We start from the raw sequence: 19,043 nt of genomic DNA, 5'->3' as shown, positions 1-19,043 counted from the left end.
CCAGGGCCATTGTGGATGGAGAAGAGTGGTACTATAATTTATACGGACTATGATACCTTCTGCCAAATGGAACAGTCATCTGGTCATGCCCTGTTGCCACGAGGTACCAGGGGTTATTTAAATTTTTATTTTATTTAATTTTTTTATTTAAAATTTTAAATTATTCAGTTTACATCTCAATTGTAAGCCCCTCTTTCATCACCTCCCAGTCACATCTTCCCTTCCTAGTCCTCAGAAAGGGGGAGCCGTCCTCCCCTATCGTCTGACCTCAGCGGATCAGCTCTCATCTGGAATGCCTGTGTCCTCTTCCTCTGTCCTGGAAAGGCCACCCTGCCAGGGAGAAGTAGCTGACAAGTGGGCACCAGAGTCCATGTAGGAGGTAGACCCCACTCCCCATATTATGGGACCAACAAGGAGACTGTGCTGCCTATCAACTACGTTTCTGTTTTCTGGTGGCTTTAGGTGACCTCTGTGAAAGGATCATTTGACCCTCCCAAAGGGGTCACGACCCACAGTTTGAGAAGAGCTGTTTTAGAAGTTCCATCCCTGGTAATTCATACAACAAGCTGGATAATGATGACATATGTGATTTATGCCTTGTACCTTGTAGAGGTGGCTAACAACGAGAAATCACGTAACCCTCTCCCAAGTCTTCAGTACTGGGAATCTTAGGGTTTCCTCCTAAGAACAGGAACAGCAATAGATAATTTAGAAAATTATGTATAGAAATAGAGAGAGTGCTTGCCAGGTGCCTCTGTGATGCAGAGGCTGCAGTCTGCAGTTAGTAAGTTACAGCAGCACAACTTACCATGTTGTGGTGATTAGGGTTTGACAATAAAGGACATCGCACTTCCATTTTATCATAAACCACTTACTACTGTTTTCTCTTATGTAACCTTTTCCTTAAAAGGATCTATGTGTAAATTTAAAAAAAAAATCAGATGACGTATTAGGTTGAAATTTTTTTTTTTTTTTAATACATTTTTATTAAATTATACATATTACATCTCAGTTGTTAGCCCATCCCATGTATCCTCCCATCCCTCCCTTCCTCCCACTTCCCCCCCCTACTCCCCTCCCCTATGTCTGTGTCTGAGGGGGATCTCCTCCCCCTGAATATGCTCATACGGTATCAAGTCTCTCCTTGGTGACCTATTATCTTTCCTCTGAGTGCCACCAGGCATCTCCATCCAAGGGACATGATCAAATATGGGGCACCAGAGTTTGTGTGAGAGTTAGATCTTCTTCTCCACTCAACAGTGGAGAATGTCCATCGGCTAGTCCGGGTAGGGGTTCAAGGTTTTTACTGCCTATTTTTTCCTTGGCTGTTGCCACAGTTTGCGGAGGACCCCAGGGCCCAGACTCGCCTGTAGTTTTCCAGGACCCACTGGATCCTTCCATTTCCTCTTTCTCCCAGGCTTCTCACACCTAAAGATTCAATAGGATGTCCTCCCCTCTTACCCATTATTCTGGTAGGTACAGTTTTTCATGGGGACGTACACCTTGGGCTAGTGTCTCGATATAAGTGAGTATATACCATTTAGCTCTTTTTGCTTCTGTGTGAACTCACTCATTATGACAATTTCTAGATCAATCCATTTGTCCACAAATTTTGGAAATTCCTTGTTTTTAATAGCTGAGTAGTATTCCATAGTGTAAATGTACCACAGTTTCTTTATCCATTCTTCTGTTGAGGGACACGTAGGTTGTTTCCAAGTTCTGGCTATTATGAATAAGGCAGCTATGAACATGGTTGAGCATATGTCCCTGTTGTGTGGTAGTACATCCTCTGGGTATATTCCAAGGAGTGGAATAGCTGGGTCTTGAGGGAACCCTATTCCCATTTTTCTGAGAAAGCACCAGATAGCTTTCCAAAGTGGTTGTACTAGTTTGCATTCCCACCAGCAATGCAGGAGTGTTCCTCTTTCTCCACACCCTCGCCAGCATGAGGTGTCAGTTGAGTTATTGATCTTAGCCATTCTGATGGGTGTAAGATGGAATCTCAGTGTCGTTTTGATTTGCATTTCTCTGATGACTAAGGAGGTCGAGCATTTCTTTAAGTGTTTCTCAGCCATTTGAAATTCCTCTGTTGAGAATTCTCTGTTTAGCTCTGCGCTCCATTTCTCTATTGGGTTATTTGGTTTGGTGGTGTTTAATTTCTTAAGTTCTTTATATATTTTGGATATTAGACCTTTGTCAGATGAAGAGTCGGTGATGATCTTTTCCCAGTCTGTAGGCTGTCGCTTTGTTCTCTTGACAGTGTCACCAGCCTTACAGAAGCTTCTCAGCCTCATGAGGTCCCATTTATTAATTGTTGATGTTAAGGCCTGGGCTGTTGGTGTTCTGTTCAGGAAGTTGTCTCCTGTGCCTATGAGTTCCAGACTCTTCCCCACTTTTTCCTCTAACTGGGTTAATGTCTGTGGTTTTAAGTTGAGGTCTTTAATCCACTTGGACTTGAGTTTTGTGCATGGTGACAAATAGGGGTCTAATTGCATTTTTCTACATGTAGACATCCAGTTAGACCAGCACCATTTGTTGAAGATGCTGTCGTTTTTCCATTGAATGGATTTGGCTTCTTTGTCGAAAATCAGGTGAGCAAATGTGTGTGGATTCATCTCTGGGTCTTCAGTTCGATTCCATTGATCCACTAGCCTATTGCTGTGCCAGTACCATGCTGTTTTAATTACTGTTGCTCTATAGTACAGCTTGAGATCAGGTATGGAGATTCCTCCAGCGGATCTTTTATTGTAAAGGATTGTTTTTGCTATTCTGGGCTTTTTGTTTCTCCATATGAAGTTGAGAATTGTTCTTTCAATATCTACAAAATATTTAGTAGGTATTCTGATAGGGATTGCATTGAATCTGTAAATTGCTTTTGGTAAGATGGCCATTTTTACTATGTTGATTCTTCCAATCCACGAACATGGTAGATCCCGCCATCTTCTGATGTCATTTTCAATCTCTTTCTTCAGAGGTTTAAAGTTTTTTTCAAATAAATCCTTCACTTGCTTGGTTAGGGTTATTCCTAGATATTTTATATTGCTTGTGGCTATCGTGAAGGGAGTAATTTTTCTAATTTCTTCCTCTGCCTGTTTGTCATTTGTATATAGGAAAGCTACTGACTTTTTTGAGTTTATTTTGTATCCTGCCAATTTGCTGAAGGTGTTTATCAGCTGTAGGAGTTCTCTGGTGGAATTTTGGGGGTCACTTATATACACTATCATATCATCTGCAAATAGGGATAATTTTACTTCTTCCTTTCCCATTTGGATCCCCTTGATCTCCTTTTGATGTCTTATTGCTCTGGCTAGAACTTCAAGAACTATATTAAAGAGGTATGGGGAAAGTGGGCAGCCTTGTCTGGTCCCTGATTTTAGAGGGATTTCCTTGAGTATCTCTCCATTTAATTTAATGTTGGCTATTGGTTTGCTAACCGACTCCACAGCTTAGGTTGAAATTTCAAACAAGATGTCTTTCATTTTAAAAATCTGGGAAGCACTAAATACTAAAAAAAAAATCTAAAAATAATGATGTTTAATTTTCTTTTTTTATTTTAATTTTTTTCCTTTTTTTATTAATTTATTCTTGTTACATCTCAATGGTTATCCCATCCCTTGTATCCTCCCATTCTTCCCTCCCTCCCATTTTCTCCTTATTCCCCTCCCCTATGACTGTTCCTGAGGGGGATTACCTCCCCCTGCATATGCTCATAGGATATCAAGTCTCTTCTTGGTAACCTGCTGTCCTTCCTCTGAGTGCCACCAGGTCTCCCCCTCCAGGGGACATGGTCAAATGTGAGGCACCAGAGTATATGAGAAAGTCATATCCCACTCTCCACTCTACTGTGAAGAATGTTCTGTCCATTGGCTAGATCTGGGTAGGGGTTTAAAGTTTTATGGCCTGTATTGTCCTTGGCTGGTGCCGTAGTTTGAGCAGGACCCCTGGGCCCAAATCTGCCTATCATAATGTTCTACTTGTAGGCTTCTAGGACCCTCTGGATCCTTCTACTTTGCCATTCTCCCATGCTTCTCTCATCTAGAGTCCCAATAGAATGTCCTCCCCTCTGTCTCAGTTTCCTGGTAAGTGAAGGCTTTCGTGGGACATGCCCCTTGGGCTAATATGCAGATATAAGTGAGTATATACCATTTGAGTCTTTCTGCTTCTGGGTTAACTCACTCATTATGATCATTTCTAGCTCAATCCATTTATCCACAAATTTCGGGAATTCCTTGTTTTTAATAGCTGAATAGTAATTTTCTTATTTAATGGTTACCAAGTCTACTTGACAAAGGATCACTGTGTGTCTTTTGTGTCACATATTTCTTAGAAGTCTACATATAAGATCATAAAGATGACACATGACTTACAGAATCCTTGCTGCTCACATGTCATAAATGTACATAGAAAATAAATGAGTTTGTGTATGAATGAATGGTATGCTTTTGCCTCTATCACACAAACATGTAGTATCTCTTCTATAAGCAACCTGTCCATACTTTACCTATCACCTGTTGTAGATTTTCTATTAATCTTTCTTCCTTGGAATCACAGACCACAGTGCTGGTCAGTTGCCATTTGCATTCGGATGTCCTCTGGCTTGTTTTATTCCATAATTGTCCTCTGGATAAGTCATGATAATCATAGCTCCACAGAATAAAGGGGCATGGTTGTCATTGATTTATTTTATCCCATTCTAACAACTCCTGGCATGGACTGGAGGAAATGTGCCAGAGTGGATTTCCACCTTTTTATCCTGTTCTTCTGTGGGCATCGTGCTTTCCTCTGAGCATCCAGGGACTTATTACCAAAAATGATGCCCGAGACCCCTCACATCAGCAGAACAAAACAGTGAGGGAAATTACCCAATTTCTGCAGAACTCATAAACACCCGGAATGTAGGTCACACTCATTGCCTGATGTGCTGCGGTTGTCATGTTCTAACAAAGCAGCTGCCGCTAGTGGCCAAACTCCCGGAAAGCAGAGCAGCCCCAAAAAGAGCAGCCATTTGGAAACACATTTTCATTGACAATTTGGGGAAGTTGGGCATTCACTTAAGAAAAAGCCATAATTCTGTGAGAAATGAGCAATTTATGCACATTATAATCAAATTTATTTTTATATCCAGCTACTCCTACATGTGGGATAATTCAGTCTGGGAAATCATGCTAATTAGTTAGAAATCCATTATATTGTGAGCCTTACAGCAGATGCAAATGCTGTTTGGGGTGTTGTCACCTCCACAGAGCATGCGCCTCTGTGAATGTGTCCTCCCAGGATGTGCAGTTTGTGGTGAACCAGGGTTTGAAGGGGATTTGAGATAAAAGACTCTCGCAAGCACCAGTCACAGCAGTTATTTTACCACATTTTATAAACACACACTCTGCTTTTAAAATACAAAGCAAATCCCACTTGCCAGAAGAAAGATCAGAGTGGTACAACTTTCAAGTCTAATATAATCATGGTACCAGTAATGACCAATGAGATGTGAATATTTTTGAAACCCCACAAAAGTGGGGAAGATGACCCCTAACCTTGGAGAAATACTGAGGCATAGGGAGCTACTTCTCAATCAATCCCTTATTGCTGGACACCATAAATAGCCAGGCTCATTTTCTCTTCATCCCAGAGGGAAGGGAGTCATTGTGAATTTAAATGAAGATTAGCATCTCTCTCTCTCTCTCTCTCTCTCTCTCTCTCTCTCTCTCTCTCTCTCTCTCTCTCTGTGTGTGTGTGTGTGTGTGTGTGTGTGTGTGTTTGTGTATGTGTGTGTTCTCAAATGCTTTGACAAATTACTTTAGGATTATTGAAAAATTCCAAGCGCCGTTCAAAAGGAATGATTGGTCCTAACCATTTAAATGTCATTATGAACATCATAAACTGCACAGTTATTGTTAAAGATAGCTGGTGAATATAAGATCTAACTAAGGAAGTCCATGGATGTGATATTCGTGGTGCCTTAGGGCTTTGGATATCCAGGAGCTAGTAGGCTGAAATGGTGCTGGAAGTCACATTTGACTGAATTCTTTAAAGCACAGATGTAAAAGAACATAGACAAGGACGTCCCTTAATCAGAAATTACCTGAGGTCCCATGAAGTTTCTCTGCTCTTCTCCTATGCCAGGCAGTTAGTGATGATCTCAACCACCTAGAGGAAACAGTAAATCAGCAGTCTAGACTAATCACTGCTGGCTACAGCTGCTACATTTTCTAGTCTTTTAGGAAATATCATTAACTCTTTACCCTAAAGATCTTTATTGTGTGTTTTTAATCCTGCCTCCTGGGTCACCTTCACATAGTCCTGTATTTCTTCCTCTCTACCCTACTTCCTGACTGGGCTCTGCGCCATATTAACTCTCTTCACAGAGCCAGAATTGGACATCTAGATGAAATGTACTTTTAAACTTTAACTTAAAAACTTTTGAGTATTCAAGTGACTCAATGGAGCCTCAAGAATGCATGTAGGGTACCCTTGTGAATGCTTGCTGTTTGCTTTTCCCATCTTCTCTCTCTGCTCCAGCTAAGAATGTGCGGTTAGAGTTCCCAGGGTGGCAGGTGAGCCTTCTCATTTCAGGAATGGAATATAGTTTCATTGTGACTTCTGTAGTTTCAAATCTACTGACTACATCACGCCTTTCCATCAGTTTCCAGTTGAAGAATCTGCATAATTGTAGTTTGTCCTTCATGCATCTCTTTTCCTGTTCATTTGTCTTAGTATTTTTAAGGAACAAGGTCTATATGAAACACTCTGTCTTCTTTGTTGTCCCTTTCCTAGAGTTTGGAATAAGTAGGTATTTAATTTTCTTAAATAAAATTTATTTCTTTACTTGCAAAAGACCAATGAACCATGAAAAACATCTCAACGTATTGTACATTTAAATACTCTTGATAACAATACTTTAGTCTGACCAGAAACCTCAGAGTCATCAGTAAGAAGTTTCAAAGTAAAAGTAAGACAAGGAGTCTTTAAGACATGCTGTTGAGACTTTAGGGTAGACATCGTTGTTGTTTTGTTAGTGGGGTCTCCTGGCCAGTCTGTAGAATAGTAGGGAAAAGTTAAAAGGTCCCTTGTCCTACAGATTTATCCACACTGACCTCCACAGTCTTCAAAACCAAATGCAAACAACAAACAAAGAAACATAAAACATCCCCACCACTCACTCATAATACATTCCTTGAATTAAACCTTGCAACGACTGTCAGTTAATTCTAGCATTTTAATAATGAAACAACCGAGACTTAGAGTATTGCTAGTGTCCTTCTGATCCAGTCAAGACATGTATTGTAAGTTATTACTCCTTTCCATCTTCATAATCTTTGACCTTTGAGATTATACACAATCTGAACATCACAAAGAACCCCTCCTGCAGGAGTTAATTAAGTCTTGCAAAGCCCATTAGCACTAAGTATTTGCTGGACTCGTGTCCTGGCTTCACTGTGGAGTCTTGAAAGCGTGTATGCTCTTGCTGTCAGACACTCAGGATGGGTCCTGGCTTGGTCGAAAGAAACAAAACAAAACAAAGGGAAACACTGTTGCCAGTGTCTGCCTACATTATCATCATTAATTCTAGCCAGCACTAGGTGATAAAGTGTTTCAGTTAATTCAATCAATTATTGTGGGTGGGTATAACCAGTAGTCCGTGATTTGCACAGAACAAAAAAATTGTGCATGTGATTACATATGAGAGACACTTTTTATTAGAAAACAGTTAGCATTGATGCTCACAAGGTGAAATTCCTATTTTTTTTTATACCTTTTAGCTTTCTTTCTTTCTTTCTTTCTTTCTTTCTTTCTTTCTTTCTTTCTTCATTTTACATCCTGGTCATAGCTTCCTCCTTCTTGTCCTCCCAGTTCCACCTTCCCTTCTTCCTCTCCCTCTCCTGTTCTTCAGAGAAGGGGAGCCCCTCTATCCACCCACCCAAGCTCATCAAGTCTCATTAGGACTGAATTCGTCCTCTTCCCTTATGGCCGGGCAAGACAGTCCCATCAAGGAGCAGTGATTGAAAATCAGGCAACAGAGTCCATGTTAGAGACAGCCCCCACTGCCCTTACTGGTATACCCACATGAAGCCTGAGCTGCCCATGTGCTACATCCATGTAGAGGACCTAGGTCCAGTCCATGCCTTGTCCTTGTTTGATGCTTCAAACTCCAAAGGCCCCTCTGGGTCCTTGTTAGCTGTCTCTGTTGGTCTCCTTGTGGAGCTTTTGTCATCTCTAGGTCCTTTTATCCTTTCCTCCACGTTTCCATTAGACTCCCTATGCTTTGCCCAATGCTTCACTATGAGTCTCAGCATCTGTTTTGAACTACTGCTGAGTGAAGCTTCTCAGAAGACAACTCTGATAAGCTCATGTCTGCAAGCATTGCAGATTGTCATTAATAATTGGTGCTCTTGCAAGGGGTGGTTCTTGGATTGGGCCAGGCATTGGTTGGACATTCATTCCCTCAATCTCTTCCTTCTTTGTTCTATCTTTATCCCCACACATCTTTTAGACAAGGCAAATTTTGAATTGAAGCTTTTTGTTCACGAGTTGGTTTCCCCTTCCTCCACTAGGAGTCCTGTCTAGCGACAAGTTAAAATTCTTTCTGTAAGAGATCTTGCACATAAGAGTTAACTATTCTATTTCAGGACCATAGGAAAAGGCTGTTTAACTAGCCTTCTATCATGGCATGAAAGTTTCTTTACTTGTGGAATAGAGTCTAAAGCTCTATATAGATGAAAAGGAGGTTCTTCCATGTAGACCGTAGCTTTAGAGACTCTACTCAACGTCATTCTTCCCAACAGCAGCATTTGACACAGCAAGTGGTCAGGAACATGATCAGACCTCTGGAATTGTCAGACGCGTGATAAAGGATCAGATGAACATCCTCACTGAAAAATTCCCAACTGTGGTTCTCTAGTTGTTATGCCATAGAGCAGTGGTTTTCAACCATCCTAATGCTGTGATCCTTTAATACAGTTCCTCAGTTCCTCATAAAATCATTTTCCTTGCTACTTCATAACTGTAATTTTGCTACTATCATGAATCATAATGTAAATATATGATATTAAGAGTATCTGATATGTGAGCTCTTTGAAGGATCCATTTGACTTCCAAAGGCATCATGACCTACAGGTTGAGAGCTGCTGCTGTAGATTCTGACTACTAAGCAGCACACTCTAACTTTAGCTATTGAATAGCCAGCACTCCATGACTATGCTTTACTCAGTTCTGAGCTAGCTGTAAAGAACTTAAAAAGTGATGTCTGAGCCACAAGACTACTGCCCCTTGAAGTCTGCTGAATCGGTGCACTCATGCTACTGTAAGGCATTAGGAAGAATGAAAAGAATGAGGAATATCCTGTCATCTTGCATATTTGTTCATAAGGAGAGAGAGGCAGAGATAGGTTGATAATAGATAGATAGATAGATAGATAGATAGATAGATAGATAGACAGACAGATAGATACAGTTCCCTGAGTAGAAAACAACTTACTGGAACATAATGTGAAAAGTCAACACCTGCACAAATAAGGCATTTTCTCTTTGAAATTATCATTAAGTTTAAGATGCATCAAGGCTAAATGCACAAGCACAGAGAAGTGGGTAGCTCAAGTCAATGCTGCTGGCTGAAGGAAGGAAGGAAGGCATAAACAAAACAAAAGTTAAGATTGTGAGAGGGTTCCTGTGCATCCTGTCACGGCATCTATAAAATGCCAGGATTCTTTTTTAGAATCATGGAAAGAGAGTTGAACAGGATGACAGTGTTTTCTCAATGAAACCACATCATAGGCATATATTTCCCTTGAAATTCAATATAGTAATTTAAAATCCTGTTTTGGAGTGCTTTCTTGGAAAATAGCTGATGAGTTTGCCATCCACTCATTCACCTATTCACTTATTTTTCATCTTGTTCTGAGCTTAGGAAAATCAAGGATTTGACAAACACATTTTAAATATGTTTTGTCATCTAAATGTGAAAATATGTCCTAATGATTCCTCTGAAAATGCAAAAAAAAAAAAAAGTATATTTTCGATGCCCGAAAACATCAAATGAGCTAATGTATTGTTTAAAGCAATAATTGTGCTCCTGGTACATAATTTGGGCTCTGAAAATTGTAGCTATGTCTGAATCTTTCTATGTGAGGCTTTATAATCTATTTAGGACAATGAGATGATTACTTAAAAGTGTGGGAGTTGGATGACGGGGCTGGACAAAGGCCTCCTAATCAAGGATGATGTTCATAGATGCTTAGTTCATGTTACCACCAATGGTTTGGCCTCCCTGCATGAAGACAAGAAAGGGAAAGTAGGGAAACCCTGGGCTCTGCACCCTGCAGACAGGGCTTTTTATTAATTAAATAATTTCTTACATATACTTTACATTATTAGACTTATGTACAATAAACTACCTGTAGCAGAAAGAACCATGAAACATCAGGAATTATATAAATGTTACATTCTTAGTGTGTTGGCTGTTTGTACTTGGCAGCCTTGAAGAAAACATGTTTGCTATCTTAGTGAGTCTAAAATTTTTTTTAACATTTATTACATGGGTTTATTTTTGTTTTTTTTTTATATCAGTAATTGTGTTTTATTTTTTTTCTCCTTTATTAATTTATTCTTGTTACATCTCAATGGTTATCCCATCCCTTGTATCCTCCCATTCCTCCCTCCCTCCCATTTTCCCCTTATTCCTCTCCCCTATGACTGTTCCTGAGGGGGATTACCTCCCCCTGTATATGCTCATAGGGTATCAAGTCTCTTCTTGGTAACCTGCTGTCCTTCCTCTGAGTGCCACCAGGTCTCCCCCTCCAGGGCACATGGTCAAACGTGAGGCACCAGAATACGTGAGAATATAAGTCAGTATCTATTATATCTCATCATTATCAACTTAAAACATCTATCTAGACCTAAAAAACACCTTAACCCCTAAACAACTAGGCTTAATTGTAAAACTAAACCATCTGACTGACAAAATGGATGCGAAAATAGGCAGACAGGTTTTACAGTCTCCTAACTGGGGCTTCTTCCCACCGTTGTGGCCATGTCTCCCTCCTGTCACCTTGGCCTAGTCCAAAAGGCCTATGTGGGAAGCTGAGCACTAAATTCATGCTCGATACTTTTAATACGAACTTGCTCCATTGCAAAGTTGACAGCATGGGGAAAGAATTGACGACAACAGACTAGAGATACAGGTGTTCTTAGACCTCAGAGCCGCAGCAGCAGCCACTTTAAAATACAGGAGGTGGATGGACCGGTCCCAGCCACCTCCCGACATTTCCTCTTATTCTCCTCCTCACGCCACTTTTTGTGCTTCATTTCAACTTTCCTCCATTCTTTAGTAAATTTTTTTTTTCTTTTTCTTGAAATCTATAGGTAATAAGGCTGGAGAGGCAGCTCAGAGATTAAGAGCACCGATTGCTTTTCCAGAGGATCTAGGTTTAATTTCAAGCACCCACAAGGCTGCTTACAAACCCCTGCGACTGTGTAACTGCAGATCTAGGGAATATGATGCCCTCTTCTAGCTTCTGCAGGCACCAGACAGACAAGGAGTACACTGCAGACAGAACTGCTGTATGCATGACACATAAGATACAAAATTTAAAATAAAATAAAAAGCTAGGTATTGTTCCTATACCAAACATATTTGTCTCGGACAATATGTTCCATATTGACTGGGCCTAGTTTAAACAAACAGGTCTATAAATATCAATTTATAAATTAAATAATATTTGAGATTTATTTTCATAAGAATATACTTGCACTTGTGGAGTTGAGCCTCGGGATGTTTCTTTTTATGGGACGCCTCCTCAGCAAATACATAAGTTATTTCTCAGTAATGCCTATCCGTCTCTTTCAGAATATATCTGTTATATGAAATAAGATATACCCGCATATACTATTCTAAGTGTCAGTGTAGAAAACACTTACACACTACTGATAAAAAAAATGTATTCTCAGCAATTCTGTTCTGATATTTCATTCTTGCTTTCAGAAGGATTTGAAATAAAATGCCTTCTCTCTGGTCCCACTTCTCCAACTCTTCGCCTTTGTTTTGACATGCAGGACAGCTTTCTAGGTCTGAGCTCAGGAGGAAAGGATTCAATATGACTTCTGCTCACCACAAGTGTACATTATCATAAAACTATTATTCAAATGCCAGAACAAAGGTACCTAATCTTCAACAAAAGGCATAGAGTTAATTGCCATTTTTGACATCTTAAGGAATTAATCACGATTCTGTAAGAACCCAAGGAAGCATAGGTGGAATGGGTTTTCAAAGTTCCCTTTATAGTCAGTGAAGTAAAGTGCTGACTCTTCACTTTCAACTTGCAAGAAAATCTGCAAACTGAACAGTTAGTACGTGTCTTAAAGTCTAAAGACTTATCTTGGAATATGAAATGGTTGCGGAGGAGAAAAAGTAATTACTTCATGTAGATAACTCCATGGGATAATCCTAGGTGGTTGATCTGGAGTTATGCTAAGATAGGAGAATTGGGCTCTGTTAGGGAAATTATAAAACAAATTTAAAAAGGAATAATAAGAGAGGGTATTTTAGAGTTTAAAAATAATGAGTTTGATCTGAACATAAAGTTTTAGAAGTTGGAACTTGAATCCTTGAGGAATGGATCAAGCCAATTCAAATATGCATATGATGGAGAAATGTGAGGGAGAGATGGTGAAAGAATCCAACGTTTCCTTTGGGGCCGGAAGCACAGCATCCCTGAAGCTCCCCGGTGAAGCTGAACTTTTTCTTTGTCCTCTGGCCCTTGAGGTGAGCTGTTTCTCCATGCTGGGATTACTATTCCCCCTCGTCTGCCTCTTCCTCAGTTGTCCATTTGAATGCCTATGACTAGGTTCTTGCCACATGACACCTCTAACTATGATTCATTAAGATTCACAGGATTCCTTTTCTCAAGACTTTGTTCACCTAAAACTACCTGAAATATTGTTCACTTAACTAATGTCTTTATTTTAAATATATCTTTTTAGTGCACCCAATGACTATACTTTTCCTGCATATCAGCATGTGCTTAATGACAGATTCTTAATGGCATGGTACCAAGATGTTACAGAGAGACACAGAAAATTTTGCACACTTCAACCACTTAGCTGAAAGTATAGATTACTCAGTAAATTATCATCAAAACCTCTTTTATACACACACACACACACACACACACACACACACACACACACGCACTTGAAGAGTTTCTATGTCAAGGTTCAGTGATCTTTGACCTCTGATTACTCTTCTATTGTCATGTTGTCAATAATAGCCATTTGACTAATGGAAAGAAAAAATTTAAATACTTAAATCATTTTTCAGAATGTCAAGTTTTATGGTTAAAAGATGAAATCTGATTCTCAAATTAAAACTTCATTCTCTTTGTAATGGAGATGATCGAACAAAAAGGAACTATTCTGCAGCTCACTTGAGCATCTGTGTTTCAAGATGACTCAGGCAGCTGAGACACGCATGGAGACACTTGAACTTATGCACAAGGGTCAAGCCATCCTTTCTCAGGCTTTGTGTATGTTTTTCTGTACATAAGTGTGATAGTCATAAAAGTAGTAAGCAAAGACAATATTCCCCTAGAAGCCTCATCACTTGGGGATAACATTCTCTTGAGGCTGCCCATCTTTTCTCAGAATAGAAAATGTTCCAATGTTATAGAGAGTTTTTGCATGACTGTTCAGGAGGCAGCAAACTGTCTTTGTCATTTTTTTTTTGTCTTGGAAGCTGCTAACCTGCACTTCTGGCTTACTCAGGTAAATAAGTTTTATTCCTTCTCATGTCTCTGATGGGCTTGAAGACCAGATAATTTAGTCTTACAATTGAGCTTAGTTGTTTAGAGGTTAAGATGTTTTTAGGTCTAGATAGATGTTTTAAGTTGATAGAGATGAGTTATGGTAGATATTGATTTACATTCAGAATTTTAAACTCACCAAGATAGGAAAGATGTTTTCTTCAAGACTGTCAAATACAAATAGCTAAAACATTATTAATGTAACATTTATATTATTCCTGATTTTTTGTAGTTCTTCTTGTTATGTGTAGTTCATTTAATTTATATGTAATAATATGAATTTATATGTAAAAATATAACACACACACACACACACACACACACACACACACACACACACACAAGATCCTCTTGGCTCTTAGACCATTCCTTCTTTTGCTGTACTTGCTAACTGATGAGCACAGCGCTTGGACCCATGGTTAGTTTGGCTCTACTTTAGAAAAGATGATGTTTCCCCTTAATGGCTCTATTTCATTTCCTTATTAATTACCTTGAGGGTTTTTCTTTTCTGTGGATCTGCCAGGGTGCCTGAGTTCCATTTTGTGGGTGATATCACTTTAGAAACTAAAACTTAATACATGGTTCGTTTCACAAGTTTCTCCAGAGATATGCCACATTTTTGCTTTAGTTTTTTTGGGTTTGGTTTTGCTTAAAAGGTCTTGTAAGGTTTGCAGCTCTATACAGAGATCTCTTTAAGGCCATCTGTCCTCTCTGAAGATGATGACATCATTAGCCAAATAATCTAGTGACAACCTGCACAAATGTAATTAAATTCTGAAATGTAAGAGATACTTCCCTGAATCTAAAGGAAAATGGGATAGAAAAGTTTTGATCTTTCCTTGAGAAAACTGGAAAACAAAACTAAACAAAAGCTCTAAAAACCCCTTTAAAAAGTGTTCAGTGGCCCTGAGCAAGTCACTTGGGGAACTAGGTTATATTTCCACCTGCTCCTACTCCTCAGGAAATACAGTGAGATAACAAAGGGCCTAAAGATAAGTATAAAGAATGTAGCCACCATAAACTAACACCTAGGGCAGTTTGAAACCTGATGTTCCCTGGGGCCACAACTGATATATACAGTCTACCAGCATGCCGTCCTACATCTTTCTTATGCCCCACGTCTTGCTGTTCAGGAATAGGACGAGAGTAACAACTGGGGAACTGGTGGTGGAGTTCAGTTGGTTAAGTGCTTGCCTAGCATACAGGAAGTCCTGGGTTTGATCTCCAGGACACATAAATTGAGTATAATGGTGCACATTTGCAATCTCTGCACTTAAGAGGTGACTCAGAAGTTAAAGATCAGAACAAAGAAAGAAAGAAAGAAAGAAAGAAAGAAAGAAAGAAAGAAAGAAAATGTTCAGCAACCCAGACCCCAAAAGACAAATGTATATATATTTGCTTATATGTTGACTTTAGCTGTTAATTCTTCTATAAGACAGCTACAATCCTTATAATCACAGAATTTAAGTAGAGAACAAGAGACTAGTGGGGAAGGAAGGAACCGTCTAGGAAGGGTAGACAGAATAGATAGTTATAGATGGCTAGAGGGACCAGAATGGGAGCATCAAACAAGGAGATGAAGGGAAGAGAGGAGGAAAGGAAGGATGGGATAGAGGAAGGGGCAGATAAAGCTAAGGGCTATTTCAAGAGTCATATGGAAGCAATATTGTAGAAACTTGCTAACAATTTATACATATATATATATATATATATATATATATATATATATATATATAGATGTTCTAAAAGGAATTGACAAGTAATAAAAGAGACGGAGCCCCAACTGGATGATTTTATTGCAAAATGAAGTCCATATTTCTGAGAATAGGTTACATATTAATTATGTTGGCCAAAGGGACCACATGGGAAGCCCCCAAACAACACAGATTATTGCCAAAGCTATTGATTTCTTTAAACAAACTAAATACAGCCCTATTGCTGGAAGACAACAGTACACAACTCAGTAAACATAAATAAGTTGAGCTGGTCTCTACCTAGCGTCTTCACCTCTACTGACTAGTGTTCATAGTATTGGAAGGTACTCTGCACTTAGCAAAGGAGAAAGGTGAACACCAACACAGCTGAAAACACTTCAGTCTACAATGGTGATCTGCTTTCAAGATACACTCGTGTAATATAGCACAAATCTTGTGGGAGTAACTAACAAACGGTATTTGATTGGATTTAAGGTCTACTCTATGTGATAGAGAACATTTATAACACTGCTCAGGTTGCCAAGAATCTAAGACTAGATAAGCCAGTGACCAAGGGGGAAACTAAATATTACTGTTCTACTAAGGACTATATCAGGACGATGACTCCTCCATGCTGCTAAACTCACAGATTAGCATCCAGGACACTCAGAGCGTAACAATAAATAAAGAAAAAGAGCCCATGAATTTGAAGGAAGGCAAGGGGTTTGGCTTCATGGAGGGATTTGATGGGAGTAAAGGGCAGTAAAAGATGATGTAATCATATTAGAATGAGGACTTTCATGGGGCATGCCTTTTGGGCTAGTTCCCAATTATAAGTGAGTATATAACAGGTGAGTCTTTCTGCTTCTGGGTTAACTCACTCATTGTGATCATTTCTAGTCCTGTCCATTTGCTTCACTTACCAGGAGACTGGGATAGATGTGAGGACATCCTACTGGGACTCTGGGTAAGAGAAATATAGGCTATGTGGAAATAGAAGGACCCAAAGGGTCCTAGAAACCTACAAGAAGAACATCAGGATGGGTGTATCAGGGCCGAAAGGGTCTGCTCAAACTATTGCACTAACCAAGGACAATACAATAGTAAACATCGAACCCCTACTCTGATCTACCCAATAGACAGGACACTCTCCACAGTTATGTGGAGAGCAGGGACTGACTTTGACATGAACTCTGGTGCCCCATATTTGACCACCTCCCCTTGGTGGGGAAGCCTGGTAGCACTCAAAGAAAGAATAAACAGGCTACCAAGATGAGACTTGATAGCCTATGACCATACAGTGGGGGAGGAGGCCCCCCTCGGTCATAGACCTAGGAGAGGGGAATAGGGTGGGGAGATACATGTGATGGGATAACAATTGAGATGTAATCTGAATAAATCAATAAAATTAAAACTAAAAATTAAAAAATATAAAAAATAATATTTACAGGATAAAATCCTTATGGCTGTGTTTATCTAACACAAACAATGTCTCTGTCTCACTGTCCTGGGCAAGTGGGTCTAACATCACATCATTCTCTAGATGATTTGAAAATGACCTGTCACAAAGAGAAATTAGTGAACATCCTTAGCTTGCCTTGCAGCAGGAGAATTCTAGTTTGACTCTTAAGATGAAGCTGCCCATTGGCTAGATCTGGGTAGGGGTTTAAGGTTTACCGCCTGTATTGTCCTTGGCTGGTGCCTAAGTTTGAGCGGGACCCCTGAGCCCAAATCTGCCTATCATAATGTTCTAATTGTAGGCTTCTAGGACCCTCTGGATCCTTCTACTTTGCCATTCTCCTATGCTTCTCTCAGGAACAGTCATAGGGGAGGGGAATAAGGGGAAAATGGGAGGGAGGGAAGAATAGGAGGATACAAGGGATGGGATAACCATTGAGATGTAACAAGAATAAATTAATAAAGGAGAAAAAATTAAAAAAAAAAGATGAAGCTGCCGTTTGCTGGGTCAAACCACACCCATTTTCTCCCAATAGCAATGTGTGTTACTCTCTGTGTCCTTTCTTTGCATCTCTGGTCCCTTCATACACACAAAGATCCTCATTCTCCAAACCGTCAGATGTCCCCTCCTGCAAGGCCAGCTCATCATGAGCATTGCTCATAACAAGACAGGGAGGTTCAGGATAAGACTTGAGCTGAGTCAGAAGAAAAATATAAATTCCTAATAAGACAGTAGCACACGGCAGTGGGAGAGCTGTCAAGTCAAGTGGTCAGAGGTGAACTTAGTGAACTCTAGGCGATTAGTTAAAGTGCTTAAAATGGGTGTTGACAGATATCTTTGCTAAAGGACTTATAAGTAATTTATGGCCATTTGCCTTAATATAAATATACCTGTTTTCCTTTTTGCCAACTGAAATTGCGGTGTATACTAATTTAAAGCATCCCAAATATATTGGATTAAAAAGTACATATCATCGTAGTACAAATTTTAATTTGATTCCTCAGGACAGAAAAGATCTTTATGTTTGTTGAAATATTCTATCTCTATTTGGTACAAATTATATTCCCATATTCTTTGTTCATTTATGTACTGATGTCTTTACATGTTTACTTCCATGTCAGTGCCCCCTTCTATCCTGAGTACATTCTTGGTATATTCCAATGACTGGATCATTGATTTTAAAGATACATTTTCCAGAGAGTAGTTAAGCACTCTAAGAACTCTCCCTAAGGATACTGGTTCATTTCCCAAGAGCCTTGTGGTGGCCCACAACTATTTGTAGCTAGTTCTAGGGAATTCTAATGCTCTTCCCTTTTCTGTGTGTCCACAGACACCAGAAACATAAGTGGTCCATAGACATACATGTAGGCAAAATACACAAAATAAATGTAAAAGATATATTTTATATCACCCCTTTCTCTTTCTATGGTTTTTATCTTTTTTAGACTGACTATGACTGGGTTATTAATTGCATAGTAACTAACATAATTTCTTTTTCTCTCTTCACATAAAATAGTTTTATTAAGATTGTGAATGTTAGAGAATGGAGGTGAAAGGACATTTAGCTATTAAGACCCTGTTTATACTAACTGAAATAAAGAACATTTGGCCTATCACTTACATGCAGAAATATACTTTGCCAATAAGTATCACGCTTATTTTCATAATTTTTAAAGCAATTATTGGGGAATATAATCAAATCAAAATATTTTAAGACTTTTTTCACATCAGGGTTTACTTTTGGCTTTTTGGATATTTTTTTATATGGAGAAAGAAATTAAAGAAGTGGTCTGCCAATTTCTATAAAACCACAGTGAAATTTTGAAATACATTTTAGATGAAAGGACAGAAAAATTAATGTTCTGAGCTATTCTTGAGGTAAATAATGTAATAACTAAATTCAATATCTGACTTTTTGTTGCAGATTGAATTGTATTTCCTAGATGAGGACCCTCATATATGTGTTCTTTCACTTATACATTCATTCACTCACTTGTTAACTCTTCATTCAGTCATTTGCTCATTTTTAGATAAATTTTAATTTATTTGAGAATTTCATACCTGAGTACATAAACATCATTTCCTTCCCCCTCTCTAACTT

At 39.1% G+C, this 19,043-nt stretch overlaps 1 long non-coding RNA gene across 1 annotated transcript in view; it reads right to left on the bottom strand.

The window, feature by feature from the left end:
• Positions 1 to 612: 612 nt before the first annotated feature.
• LOC311602888 overlaps positions 613 to 19,043 on the bottom strand; it is a 71,451-nt gene continuing 53,020 nt past the window's right edge. Inside the window, exons 2-3 of the long non-coding RNA XR_014780886.1 lie at positions 6,080 to 6,144; positions 613 to 681 (exon numbers count right to left, since the gene is read on the bottom strand). This is a non-coding gene — a long non-coding RNA (uncharacterized lncRNA). The remainder of the gene's footprint in view (positions 682 to 6,079; positions 6,145 to 19,043) is intronic.

Source organism: Acomys minous (genome assembly GCF_964271855.1).
Source record: "Acomys minous genome assembly, chromosome: 8".
NCBI lineage: Eukaryota > Metazoa > Chordata > Mammalia > Rodentia > Muridae > Acomys > Acomys minous.
The sequence above is the reverse complement of the archived record's forward strand: the minus strand, read 5'-3'. Positions and strand labels throughout refer to the sequence as shown.